This window comes from Choristoneura fumiferana, chromosome 7 (assembly GCF_025370935.1).
Source record: "Choristoneura fumiferana chromosome 7, NRCan_CFum_1, whole genome shotgun sequence".
NCBI classification, from domain to species: Eukaryota; Metazoa; Arthropoda; class Insecta; order Lepidoptera; family Tortricidae; genus Choristoneura; species Choristoneura fumiferana.
The window spans coordinates 4,751,866-4,766,759 of NC_133478.1; the positions used below are offsets into that span (position 1 = coordinate 4,751,866).

Sequence of the window (14,894 nt, forward strand, 5' to 3'; positions counted from 1 at the left end):
ATATCGTACCGTCCCTCCCTCTCACTCTCGTATTAAATAGTATAAGTGTCAGAGGGAGTGAACGACACGAACATCGATTTTTGAATTTTGTAGCAGCCCCACTGCACGTACAGTCACCAGCACCAATATCTGACACAACAAGCGTGCACAAATATCTGATACGACTCTATTTCTACGGCCGGAAGGACGTGTCAGATATTTTTGCACGCTCCGCTGTGGCAGATATTAATGCTGGTGACTGTACGTGTGGTACAATATCCCGAGAGAACAATTGAACAGAATCGCTCCAAACTATTCCGAATAGCTTCGACTGACCGCTCTATTCAATCATAACGTACTTTTACGGAAATGCTATTTTCCCTACATTCATTCAAAAGTTTCATAGAACTTTTGCGACATTTCTCAATGTAACTTTTATTGCTAAATGTTTCTAAAGAATTGATCTGAAATCCGTTCTCTTATTGGCTACCTAGCCTAGGTCAGCGAACCCATTATTTCACAAACACGTAAAAAAAAACACAATTAATTGTCTCAAATTTGACGCAAATAAATGCCTCTTTTACGCAGAAGCAAAATAACATTCAAGTACCATGCAACAAGGCCATGAAATAGTCATTCCTTCTCTGTATTTATACTATTTTGCTACGACCTCTTAACCTGTAATATGGCTGATGCGAATCTCAGGATATTTCACCACAATATTCCAACATTTGCATCGTGCAGGCAATCCACATAATTGCAATATCCCTGACAATATAGCTGGGAGAAAATTGGCGTGAAGATATCTTGCAATGCGTTTAGGTACAAAATTATCTTGTTAGCTGTAATCGCACAACACAAACACACAAACAACACGCCTGTATTTTCAAATGGGGTAGGCAGAGCACACGAAACGTTACCGCAGCCACTTTTAGCAATTAAGGTTTTAATTTTTGACAGAAACGGTACAATAATACGAATGTTTGTTCTCGGGTCTATGGTGCTTAATATGTATTTATGTATGTATCTATCTATATAATTATATTTATCCGTTGCTTAGTACCCATAACACAAGCTTTGCTAAGCTTACTTTGGGACTAGGTCAATTGGTGTGAATTGTCCCGTGATATTTTATTTATTTATTTATTTAATAGTGACAGGTTGCTAGCCTGTCGCCTACGGCATACTACCTGCGGTAAGGTACGGTATAGCTGTAATCGCCATTATGCGATTAATGCGATTAAGGGAGCTTGAGGAATATCTGATTGATTTGTGAAATTTAATACAAGTACAGTGATACCTGGAAACTGGGGTCTCAAAGGACCAGTAAGTTTGTCACTTTTAGGGTAATTATTTGAGCCTTTAAAGGTTCCATCACCTTATTTTAGTGGTCATATTTTTTCATGTATGGTCTGTATAATTTGATGACATTGTCGATTATTTTTAGACGTCCTGTACTTCTACAAGATCACCTGTGAACTGTAACAGAATTTTCTGTCATGTCAATCATGCAAAAAAAAATGTGCCCACGACAATCATACGGGTTAAACGCTCGAATAAATGACCCTTCAAAGAGATATTCCTTGCTGAAAAGTCAGTCAGGTATAAATGAAACCTGTATCATTAACAAAGGGTTCTATTGCTCGCCACTTGTCTTGTATTCATCGGTTGCCCGCAACTCGCGCAATGTCGAAAAAAATGCAAGTTGATGTATCAATGGGCGAGGCACCTTACTCAAAGAACAGATAACCACTGGGGAACAAAGATCCTCGACTGGCGACCACGAACAGAAAGACGAAGCGTAGGCAGGCCTCCCACTAGATGAACTTATCTACATCTCGTAGCAAAGTTGTCCTACCGTGAATGATTCAAAAACTGTTAGTAGGTATATACCTATAGCTCATAAACTTAATATTACTATGCTATAGCTGGATATAAGTATAGAGCGTTATCATTCAGACAAACGGCTTTACAGTTAAATGGGGAGTAAGCGATCGGCTAGACTATAACCCCATCCCAAAACCCGGTCATAAATTTTCCCAGATACGACACTAAGCGTATATCTAAAGTAACTACTAGATTATTTAACAGTATGGCGAGTAAAATGACCACTATCCGGGCCACATCATATCGGTGTCCGGTGCCCACGATTATAGGTAAATAGGTTACACGTAACTGTAGCGGTGGCTGTTAAGGCGCAGGTACAAAGGTATCGTAGGGGTTAAGCGATACGCGGGGCGGACGGTGGCAAGTGTAAGCGCTGCGGTTAGTGCTCAGCGCTAAAGTAACGTACAGGCAGCGCCAATATCTGACACAACAAAGAGTGCATAAATACGACTCTATTTCTAGGGTCGGTAAGACGTGTCAGATATTCTGTGGCTGATATTAATATAGATCAATGTACCGCGGGCTATATGTTTGTTTTGAGTGCTACTAGCCACACGCTCACATTGGCGAGTGACAGCCGTTAGTATCCGACTGAAGGTCGCTTAGCCTACTCATCCCTATCCCTATCATTTTGGCTATATACGTCCCACTGCTGGGCACAGGCCTCCTCTCAGAGGGCTTGGGCGTACCAGTGCGAATTGGGAACTTCTCACACACCACTGAACTGCTTCGTAGGTGTATCATGCTAGTTGCTTCACTTTTTCCTTCGCCGCCTAAATACGTTATGGTGGGCTACCACGAAATTCAAAAATCGAAGTTCGTATCGTATCGTCTCTCTCAATCTCGTTTTAAAAAACATAAGCGTCAGCGAGACGGCAAAGTATGAAGTGCAAATTTTGCACTTCGTAGCATAGGGTCTGAATATATCGGAGCGTAAAATCAGCCACAGAACTTCGGTTGCTTAACTTCGGCATTAAGTATGCGCTAAGATGCATATATGCTTAATTTACTGCTTTAAACTTAAAGGTCACATTGAATCCGTTAGGATTGTCGTACGAGTATGTGTCATGGACGAAATAGTTTCAAGGAGATAATAATATGTCATCCTACATGTCGCAAGCTTTAATTAAGAGTGTTTATACCTGCTGCGCTGGCAACGTTGCATTTATGTTAGTTTTTTCTCGATTATTCCATATAAATTGAATGATATTAAAAATGTTGTCTGATAGAACACTTCTAAATATATAAGTTAATGTGTCTACTCCAAAAATTATTTGTTGTAGACTTTTATTTTCTTTCAAAACCGTTAATAAACATTAATTCGTTTGTAAAGAATATAAAAGTCTACAACAAATAATTTTTGGAGTAGACACATTAACTTATATTATTAAGAAGTGTTCTATCGGACAACATTTTTAATTTTCATTAAATTTTATGGAATAATCGAGAAAAACAAACAAAAGTGCAAGATTGCCAACTCAGCAGGTATAAACGCTCTTAAACAAAACTTGCTACCTCCAGCTCCGGGCTAACTAGCTATGCTTATGATCGTCTTCCATGTTTAATGTGCAATAAATAGTTATGCATACATATACAATGTGTTATTTTGGGATCCTTTAACTAGTGTTGCCCAAATTCAGTCTTGGTCTTGCAGTCTTGGTCTTGTTCTTGCGTTTTTGCAAGACCAAGACCAAGAACAAGACCGCGTATTTTTAGCAAGACCAAGACCAAGACTGTCCGTGCAAGACTTGAGCAAGAACAAGACATAGCCTGCAAGACTCTTGCGTCTTGCAGCTAGGACTTAGCGCTATTTCACTGAGTAGTTAGGTGTAACAGTTCGGTGTATAGGTAGGTACGCTTAGGAATTCTATGAGACGCAAAAAACTGTATCAAAGAATATGAAAAACTGGACCTATGCGCATTACGACTAATACCATAAACATCATCATCATCCCAGCCTATATAAGTCCCACTGCAGGGCACAGGCCTCCTCTCAAATGAGAGGGCTTGGGCAGTAGTTCCCACGCGGGCCCAGTGCGGATTGGGAACTTCACACACACCGTTGAATTGCTTCGCAGGTTTGTTGTGCAGGTACCATAAACATAGCGAATAAAAAAATATCTATTAAAATCAAACTGAGTGCATGCATAGTTATGTTTTAACCATCGGCACTTTGATAATGCGGCATCAAAGGTTTTGTACTTACTTCTCAAAGAAATTTGCCGCTTTTCGGAAGTACATGTATAAATCATAAATGTTTATTAAGAAACAGTTACTTCCATGGAAAACGACATATAGGTCAGTTGATTTTTCGAATTTCTTATCAAATCTTCAGTTATTTATTAATCTGCTTGATCTTTACTATGGCTATGTTAATTCAAGCTCACAATGTTCCAATTCTAATACGTTTTTCTAAGATTTAAAGTAAACTTTAATAAATAGTAAAAGACTAATAGGTAATTGCAAGACTTGCAAGACTCTTGCTGCAAGACCAAGACCAAGACCAAGACTGGGAGCGCAAGACCAAGACCAAGACCAAGACCAGGTGTATTGGCGCAAGACCAAGACCAAGACTGGCTAAGTCTCGTCTTGTTCTTGCATTTGGGCAACACTACCTTTAACGTCGGCGCGTAGCAAACGACGACATTTTAACATAGGGTGCTTATTTAAAACTACCCAAAAAAATCGTTGGTTGCGCGACGGGTTATCGGAACATTATGCATAAGCAGCATGACATCAGTTCAAATCAAGTTAATTTCTCCAAGACACTAGTGGCCTAACTCTTAGTATAAAAGAGAATCAATTAAATCATTGTTCACTCTTTTGAAGCTCTGCACGTGGCATTCTATGATAGCCCTGTAGGCAACAGCAATCCACTAGTGCTGCTGGGTGTGCCCGGGTGATACTTATAAAAACATATTAAAAAAATTAGACACGACATACAACCTAAAAGTTTCTTGACAGTCTTTCCGAAGGCGGTCTGGTAGCATAAAAAAGATATACTGATGAAATTGCTAATTTTAATACAGTTTAGGGCCCGCCATGATTGGCATCTTTCAATTTCCCGCCAGACGTCCCAAAATTAGTTTGGTATAATTATTCTTAAAATATACTGGACATGATCAAATTTTATTATTAGTTTTATGTTTAAAATACCTACTGTCAGAGAATTTCTCTCAAATATAGTTTTTCACTTTATTATAATTGCTCATTTCATTAATTTAAAGTAATATTGATATTAAAAATTCATGTGAAATTTTGAATGTTTGCAGCTTTGTTACTACCATCGCGCAAAACACCTGAAAGGATTCAGAGAAAATCTGACACACAGAATATTTTTAACCTGCGGAGGAATTCTTCGTACCTACGCGAAATCGCGGGCAACAGCTAGTTACAATACAATTATTCATTTCAGAAAATTATATAATAGTTGGTTCGGTTCCCGGGTGAGACAAGCGAAGTTTAGAAGATCTTTAAATTCAGTTTTGTTTCATTTTAAAAATAAAGGATTGTTTCCTTTCATTACAATTAGCTAACTAAAGGATTTAAGGTAGTTGCCCTCCAGGGCCCATAGATTTTTTCCATCCTGTATATATTTCATAAACAATGTTACCATCATTTACTTTCATTTACTTATACACATTAACAGATTTGTGTGTGATCAGATCACATCGGTTTCGTTTCCAGAATCAGCTTGAATAAGGGCCATTAGTAAAATATCATTACATTAACATATAGTTACATTTAGTAACATAAATCTTATTTCTGAATAGGCTTACTCCAAGATAGCAACAGGCTGAGATTCCAACGTTTTTCTCGGAATGATTTATCTTTGGCTTAATATTCGAAACTCATTTGTTTAACTGGAGTTACGGGCATGATACTTAATTCATAGAACGCTTAGCATTAACACTGTATTGTGAGTCCAAGCAAATATTTAAGTTAAATTTTAAGTGGATTGTGAAGTAAAACCGAAAACGAGCTTTTCTACACAAATGGCACTAATGGTTCACAACCCCTAAACATTGACTGTTTTTGAGCAATTTTTTATAATGTTGTCAGTCGAAGTAAAATCTAGATTTAACGTTTTGCTTTTCAATTTAAATATAGTTCTGTGTCCCATTGTGTTGGGCAAAAGCCTCCTTTTTTCTTCAGCTAGTCTCAGCTAGCTAGGCTAGTCTGGCCGTAAACGGTCCAAATCGTCCTGTTTTTTGTATCGCTTACTATTTCTGGTGTACAGTAAAGAGTCATTGTATTGTATTGTATTTTATCGCCCCTAAATCACTTAATTACATTTGGTCAAAAATCAAATAAATAAATTGAAATAAAATAAAAATAGTGGCATCAAACATTTTAAAAATAAATAATAAAAATACATGGTTATCTAGCTTGTCAGGTACTCTGGACAAAATTCCGAAAAGATACAGTGGCTTTGATCTGCCCAACAAGTCAGTGGCTTTGATGAATCTGCCCAACAAGTCAGTGGATTTGATGAATCTGCCCAACAACTCAGTGGCTTTGATGAATCTGCCCAACAAGTCAGTGGCTTTGATGAATCTGCCCAACACGTCAGTGGCTTTGATGAATCTGCCCAATAAGTCAGTGGCTTTGATGAATCTGCCCAAAAAGTCAGTGGCTTTGATGAATCTGCCCAATAAGTCAGTGGCTTTGATGAATCTGCCCAACAAGTCAACAAACATTTCAGCCTCCAGGACTCGGGTCAATATCTAATTTACGAGCGAGATAGCTCGAGCGGTAGGCGCGTTCGCAGCGCGTACTGTGCGCATAGGTGAGTTCACCAGCATTCACCGACTTCGTGCCACCCGCACCCAACCGGAATTTGAACCCACGGGACAGAATTTTGGGGCGGAACTGCTGGGTTGTTGCTCTAATCTGCTGTAAATTGCACCACCTGCTAATATCCTATTCCTTACTTCTGTCCATTGTTGTTGCTTGGAAGAGATCGCTCCGAAGCGATGGCTGCCTATTGCTTAACTTAGAAAATCTCTATAGGTATATCTGTTTTCTGGACTGCTTACTATTTGTTGGTGTTCAATGAAAAATCATTGTATCGTATTGTTGTAGATTTCGTCGTGGATAATGTTGGTCCATAATTGATAAGGTGGACTAATAGAATATACATTTTAAAAGCATTGATTAATTAAAAACACCATTGACCAAAATTTGTTTTTAAAAATTAAGTTTTTTATCTCGCAGATTTTACGACCATGTGATGACATGTAACATCATGAATCATGATTATGATCATGTGATGCTATAAAAAACAGCCTAGTAAGACTTAGTGCCTTGAAAAAGCAGAACATTTCTCCACATAACAGCAAATTTAAGACGCCATGAAACAGCAATATTCATACTAAGTGTGGCAAAGTCGGTACCTTAGTATTTACAACCACGACCTAAGCCGAAACGTTTTGTAAGCTTATCTCGCAAAAAGCCTTAACCTTAAATTTCGCAGTTTTCGAGACACGATCTAAATTACGTAACTGAGAAAGCCAGACATTTTGTTTTAAAAATAAACCGCGATATTTTATCACTGGCCACTTTCGAAACTGAAATCGGTCACGGTGTGATCTTGATTACTTGATCGGCGCCCGCGTCGATTTATTGGCAGCGACCGTGCGTAATGAGGGATGTTGAAAACAAGCGAGCATCGGGAAATGTCTGCAAGGTTCCGTGGTCCGGACAAAATACCGTTTTGCGTCAAAAATGGGACGGTTCGGTTCTTGGGGTGCATTGTTTTGCTTCAATCAATTATACCAACAAGAAATTTAGTGTTTCACCACAAAACATAAGGCAAATGCTTTCCTAAGTATTTGATATAAATATTAAGTAGAAATATAAGTTATTACAACTGTTGAGAAGAGAATCTAAGAAAACGTGTTTTTATCCATTTATATTTGTAAAGGAAACATAAAACCATTTATCTTCCTTTTTTGCTTACATCATTTGTGCCTTTTGACTAATTCGTTTCGACCAAGACCTTGTTGGTATTTTAAAAACCACTTTGATGCCTTTTTACGACTCTATCACTCTATAGGGCAATTATTTATACAATTTCCATACATCACACGTGTTTTTATCTAAATACAAATCATACAAAATTGTTATTGAACGTTCACAGATATCAAATGATATAGGCATTAACAAAACTAAATATCCATCGAGTAGGCAGGATGTGACAGTAAATATACGGGGATGATTATAAAGACGCGGTGGTACACAAATGGTATAAAATACCCCTAGGTAAAGCGGAAAACGGGTTAAATTGGTCCTGTAGTAGTTATACAGAGTCCATTTTCAATATTTGAAAATCGTTGTATCACTGTAAGATTTATGGCTAAAAAAAGGCCAAACCTATTTCAGGAAAATTAAAGAGTAAACCTATACTTGGTTTGGATAGGTATTAAATTTAACTAAATTAAAACAAACTTCAGCTGCCAGATTTGATACATTCAAGAATTTTAAACATTTTAAGTATTTATCTATCATTATAACCTTAGAAAATCTCTATGTATATACCTGTTTTCTGTACTGCTTACTGCGTTGGTGTGCAATAGAGAAATGTAAATGTTTAGATAGTTTAATGGGGGTATTTCAATATTTAAGACACCAACTGACGTTGTTTTGTTAACATTTAGTAAAATACCTATCTAACCCAAGTACAGGCAGATTTTTTTTACACCTAAAATCCGCGGAAAGACAGAGTCTTAAAATAAGTTGGTATTACCCTTCTGGTAAATAACTCAAGCTAACTCCGGTTGCATGACGTGACAGCTTACTAAATAGGGTTGAGAATATTTTTTACTTTAATAGTTTGTTATGATTTCACGGGCTATTTTTTAACACGTCGTAGAGAGGGTTTTCCACGCCTATGTGACAGTGAAAGGCATTTTGTATACTGGAAAAGCGTGATTTTCGAGTAAATGTAGATTTCTAGGCGACTACGTAATCGAGAGCCGTGTCAGTGTGTCGTAGTCGTTATGTTGACGATGTGAGATAAGAGCGTGGAGCTGTTTGTGGCACGTCTTATTATAAGCTTAGCGGTTCAGAGTTAAGTATAGGTCACTTAAGTAGTATAGTTACATCAGTAATGAAGTGAATATAAAATTACTAATATTGCGCATTTTGTCTGAATAGGTAGTATTTGTACCTATATACATATTTATTTATTTAATTTTTATTTTGTTGTTTGTTTCAAAAAAATACGTCAGGTAGAAAATGTGAATTATAATACTATCGTATTAAATAGAGAATATTAATCTAGAATACAAAAAAAAACATAATTGATAAGATGCTTATGAGATAATTAACGCAACAAAAAAAACATATTTGTGTTGTTAGCGGCAACTATTTATACAGTACTCAAAAGAAAATAGGAGCCATTGGAGTGCCATTGGCAAAATGAAAATAAAATAGCTAAAGGGTATCTTTATTGTTGGCTTATTGGATTGTTTTTCTATGCAAAATGTATAATCACCATGGTTACGAAGGAAGTCCAGTGCCGGTCGTAATGCCGGCATTGTGCTGATTGGGAGAGTCTATTATGTGACTAGGTAAGTTAGACATTAACAAAAGCGATAAAGGCAACACGGAAGCGAAGAAAACGAATTTGATATTGTTCGAAATCTATATAAATAGAAATTAATCGAAGAAGTTATGTTCGCCCATCAGCTCAGAACGGCTGCTATTTGATTAGATAATTATTATTTGTAGAGTTTGTTATTATCAGGAGAAGGTTTATAAAAAAAAAATATGCAAGTAAAATAAAATCAGATTTAAAATAAATTAATTGAGTGAGTGAGACAGTAGATATAGCAGAGTAAATTTTGTCTCATTTTCCTAATTAGTATACTCGTGCAAAGCCGGCCCAGGCGGTTGATAAAAATCATTTGCAGGTAACCGCTCATCTACTTTACAGACGTGACCTTACCACCACCTGTCAAACGACTCGCTAATTTGGTCAGTTTCGTGATAATTGAATATCTAACTTTTATTACAAAATAGCGGGGTCTGAGTCAAATACCTAACACTAAAGGAGCACGTGAGTAGAAAAAGAAAAAGACAGGTAGCATAAGCTCTACTAGGTTTTTAAACTCTAATTTATTTACAACGTGTTATTTTAAACTTCCATTAACTATAAGGGAATTAAACGCCATTTTCAAATATTATACCCTATGTTACTCCCACAAGTACCAAATATTATGAAATAGACATACAAAGCATAGGTACGCTCGAAAAATATATAATCCTTCGAGCAGTCCGGTAAGACTAAGGAAGAACGCCGCTATATCTACGACTAGTGTCTACCCGTCGCTTCACACGCGTAGGTACATCATAAGATCCAGCAGTTGAATTGAAATTCCAGGATTATATTTTCCGAGGTAATTCCCAAAAAAATAACAAAGTGGTCCTTATTGACGATTGCATTATAAACCACCGTGTCAAATTTTATAACTCTATCTATACCGCCGAAGGGGAAATGTGATAGGACACTTGATACGACACGGCAATTTCTTTCTTAACCTACTGGAAGGCAAAATAGAAGGAAAACGAGGTAGGGGAAGACCAAGATTGACCTATTTTAACCAGGTGAAGGAAAGGGTGGGTGTCAGTCGTATCAGGAAGTCAAACAGATGGCCAAAGGCCGTGCGGAGTGGGGATTACTCCACCGACAAGAGCATAGCTCTTAAATTTAAGATGAGAAGAGGAAGATCTATACTATACCTATAAATCAGATAATGAAGCATTGTTTTTGAATTGGATGATAATTATTGGTATTGATTTGCAATTAGGTTAAGATTTTGCATGTCATAATATTCTTCTGGCATTTGTAAATATCTACTTGTAACACCTGCGTATACGAGTATATCTTGCGAAATAATAATTTCAAAATTTCATTTCATATCGGGATAAGCAGTAGCTTATGTAATGAACTAGATATAACATCTGGGTAGCATGGTGTACTGAAGCTCTGAAGATGAGCGCTGGTTGAGTTCGAAACGCGTCAGTGTAGTGTGGTGGTGGTGATAGATGGCTTTGTCATTTGTGTGTGTTCTTACAGTGTGGAGGTAGAGGAACTGCGTGAACACGCATAAACTTAGCTATCATAACTCTATTATAAGGTCGCGGATGAGCAAAGCCATTCTTTTGGTTTATTGATATGAATCTCCGCAAAGTAACACCTGATTCAATAAATTGCTTATGTGTTATTCCAGATGTCCAGCAATCAACATATCAAATTTCATCCAAATCCGTCTCGCCGTTTTAGCATGAAGGAATAACAAACACACACACACACACACAACCTTTCGCATTCATAATATTAGTAGGAAGTAGATTCCTATAACCCCAGCTATGAGGCAAATTAAGCAATATAAGCGTGACCAAGCCTTACATCACAAGTGGTAGCGGGTCGGAGAAAGAAGTCGAACTAGTTAATACAGGTGACTAGGCTTGTAGAACCGCTTCGGAGTTATTCAACGCGTTGTGGATCGTTTGACGATACTACGACGGCGTAGCCTAGCGGTTTAACCTTTGGCATCTCAGCAGAGGATCGTGGGTTCTCAAACCGTGGCCCCGAAGTGAAATATATATTTACAACCAGTGTTTACCCAAGACTTACTGCAAATTATTATGTTTTTTAATTTTATTTTTTATTCGAGCAAGAAAACGAGCAAGTGTGTCTCCTGATGGTAAGAGATCATCACCGCCCATAAACATCTGCAACACCAGGCACCAGGTACTGCAGATGCGTTGCCAACCTAGAGGCCTAAGATGGGATACCTCAAGTGCCAGTAATTTCACCGGCTGTCTTACTCTCCACGCCGAAACACAACAGTGCAAGCACTGCTGCGTCACGGATTAGCGAGTAAGTCGGTGGTAGCAATCCGGTCGGACCTTGCAAAGGTCCTACCACCTGCAAACTGCTGCTGCTGATGGGCAAAGTTGCTGGTAAACGCGGTGTTGGCCGAACAAAACGTCTTGGTTAAGAAACATTCGAGAGTAGACCGGAGCCACGAGTGCTGCTGAGCTGTTCCACCTCGCGAAGGACAAGAAGAAATATTCACAGTAGATAGCCAACCTTCAGTAATTGGAGAGGCACCACAAGAAGAAGAAGAGTGTTTACAAGCCGCTGATGAAGCCCAGGATGGATACAAGCCGCTTCCAACGGAGGCAACTGGAGGTCTATGTCCAACAGTGGACGTCCTACGGCTCATAATTATGATGATGATGAGATTGAGTATTTACCCGCGGATTTGCACGAGTTATTTAGTAGAGTATTAGATCTGGTAGTTGAATTGAAATTCCGGGATTTAATCAATTTCTCATGGGAATATTCAAAAATTACATTCGAGATTTTATCCTGATTCCATGGGAATATCGAGATAAAAACTAACCTTAGAATTATTTTAGACGTCCATCTACATACCAAATTTCATCCAAATCCGTCCAACCGTTTTAGTGTGAAGGAGTCAGGAACAAAAATTCACGCGGGGTTTCCCAAATATTATATCGTGGTATAATAACGGTTCAGATATATTGCCAAGAAGGCATTATTATATCTTAGGCGTATTATAAAGTTAATGATTATATCTTGGACAGGGATTGCGAATTGCGATCCCTTAAAATAGCGAACCTACTGTGTTAAAAATAAAGTTGTGTTAAATACTTGTGGTGTAAAGATATCATTTATTTTAATAATATTGTAAATCTGTTTGAAAAAATATTTCTCGTTGAGTTTGTTGCCGGAATCTTCTTAACATTTGTTTTTCCGAACCGGTGGTAGATTTTTTTTGTCATTCATAAGTGCATGTTATAGCCTAAATTGAATAAAGATATTTTGACTTTGACTTCGTAATAATGGATCCCGACTGTTGAAGTTCAAACTCAATTCTAGACTTTTTTTTTTCCTTTTTAGCTTCAACTTAGTAAAGTTTTTTAAAACAGTCCAGTTTTTTTTATTTCGATATTATTCCAACGGATTTCAATAAAAGCCCAATAGCTACCGCTAGATCTAGTAGAGATATAAAATTTTGCACACAGCATACATAAATGAAGACCGAAATGTAACTTTTGGGATTTTTTATTAAGATTCTGGATTTTTTATTTCACTGTCCAATCGAATGGTAGCGTGCCAATCCGCGTAGCAAAGGCTCATAAATGCTGAAATAAAGATTATGTCAGGCGCCCTGTATTATGTGAAGGTAGTAAATAATTTTATTTCGATTTAATTCAATGTTGTCAGAATGAAATTACGCTACAGTTAATTTGATAATAATTTCTCATAATTGATAATTATTATTGTAATTAATTACAGTTTTTATGAAATTCGGAAAACGATTTATAACAATTGATCTTTTGAGGAAAGTAGATTAAAAGTTTTAAAAGTTGAATATTTTAGGCCGTGTTGCTGGAAAAAGTACCTAAATCTAGATCGTAATACTAAATGAGTGATATGGACCAATATGGCAAAGTAACGCTTAATTCAATAAATTACAAAATGAGTTTTTTTTTCGGTCATTGACCATTAAGCGACAAATATAATGAATATTTACAAACGAAAACCGTGAAGTGTTAGCCTTGCCCGCATTAGCGAAGCATCCTTTTCACGAAAATTATCACATATTTTTCAGCAGTCACAAATGAAACAATAGAGAAAAATCTTGCGTAGCAACAATCTAGACCGGCAACTTCTCTTGCAAAACTTGTAATGAAATGCTTAACAAATATTTCCACGAAATAGCTTAAGTCTAGGTTTATTTTTAGTCTCGAATTGCGCGGATAATAGGACTTTCTGAAGTCTAAACTAAAAAGAAATAGTACTTACGTAACTAAACATTTTAAGAGTTAAACAGACGTAACTTTTGAAGAAAATGTACCTATGTAACTAAATAATATAAAATTTAATTACCGTTTGAAATTTCACATGTGGACCTATTGTACTTACCTGTACAATATAACTTTTCTATTTTTAAGTAAGTATCTCTTTTTTTCAACCAAATGTGTAAAACAAAACAAAACTTTTACTAACACTACTGGCCACGTTTAAATTAATAACAAAAACAAAACAATAGACTCACCACTGAAATTCCGAGTTCGAAAATCGAACGTTCGATTTTTGCGTGCGCGTGTTTCCCGCGCGTCGCGGAACCACAATAACCCCACTTCTTAATGAACTATGGATGGTGGTAGGCTTGGAATGGCCAGTAACAAACACGACTTGGCGATAGGCATGTGTGAAATTATTTGGCCAAGAGGCCATGTTACGTGAACGTTCTAGGAATATGTCCGATATGGTGTGATGTTTATGATTTACCGGATTTTTGTAAAGTTCGAGTTTGGGCTTAGCTGTAAATCAGCGTTGAAGAAGCATTACGATACATGGCTTAGGCAATACATCTTTTAGTTTGTTTTTGGAAAAAAGAAAGAAAGAAAATGCATTTATTGCCAACAATTAGGTAGGTAGGTACACAAGAAGGGTATGTACCAACTCTAAAACTAAGTTAACTTGCTAACTATACATACTCGTATGTGGGTGGTAGGTAGATATTATACCTAGTGTCGAAAACATCTTCTTGCTTTTTGATTTTCTTGAAGTTTGCTATCGATATTTTCGTACTCAGCACTTGAAATTAAAAGTGATCGATCATATTAGGTAATTGGGTAGTTTCCTGGGTAAAAATGGTACATTTTACAACAAAAATATAAAACATAGTTTTATTGATTTATGGATTGTTAATTAAAAAGTAAAAAAAAAAACTTTTTTGTTGCGGCTGTCGACACCTGATTGTGATTATCTTGGTCTTAGACGAAGATTTTAGTTTATGCACTAGAGCATAAAAAGTCGTCATTTTAAGTCGCCTAGATGCAGCATAAATACGAACTTTACCCTAACCTAACCCTACCTTACTTTTGCCCTATGCAATCCACGCCTGTGCCAATACCCTTCCCCACCCCCGTTATCGATCTTTAAATAGTTATTTGTGTCACAAGGGAGCAAAATGGTG

The 14,894-nt window shown here is 37.1% G+C and overlaps 1 protein-coding gene across 1 annotated transcript in view; it reads right to left on the reverse strand.

Annotated features, from left to right (window-relative positions):
- Window positions 1-14,098, reverse strand: part of LOC141429553 (UDP-glucuronosyltransferase 2C1-like) — a 56,726-nt gene extending 42,628 nt beyond the window's left edge. Inside the window, exon 1 of the mRNA XM_074089906.1 lies at window positions 13,968-14,098. The gene's annotated coding sequence lies outside the window, so the exon portion shown is untranslated. The remainder of the gene's footprint in view (window positions 1-13,967) is intronic.
- Window positions 14,099-14,894: the final 796 nt, after the last annotated feature.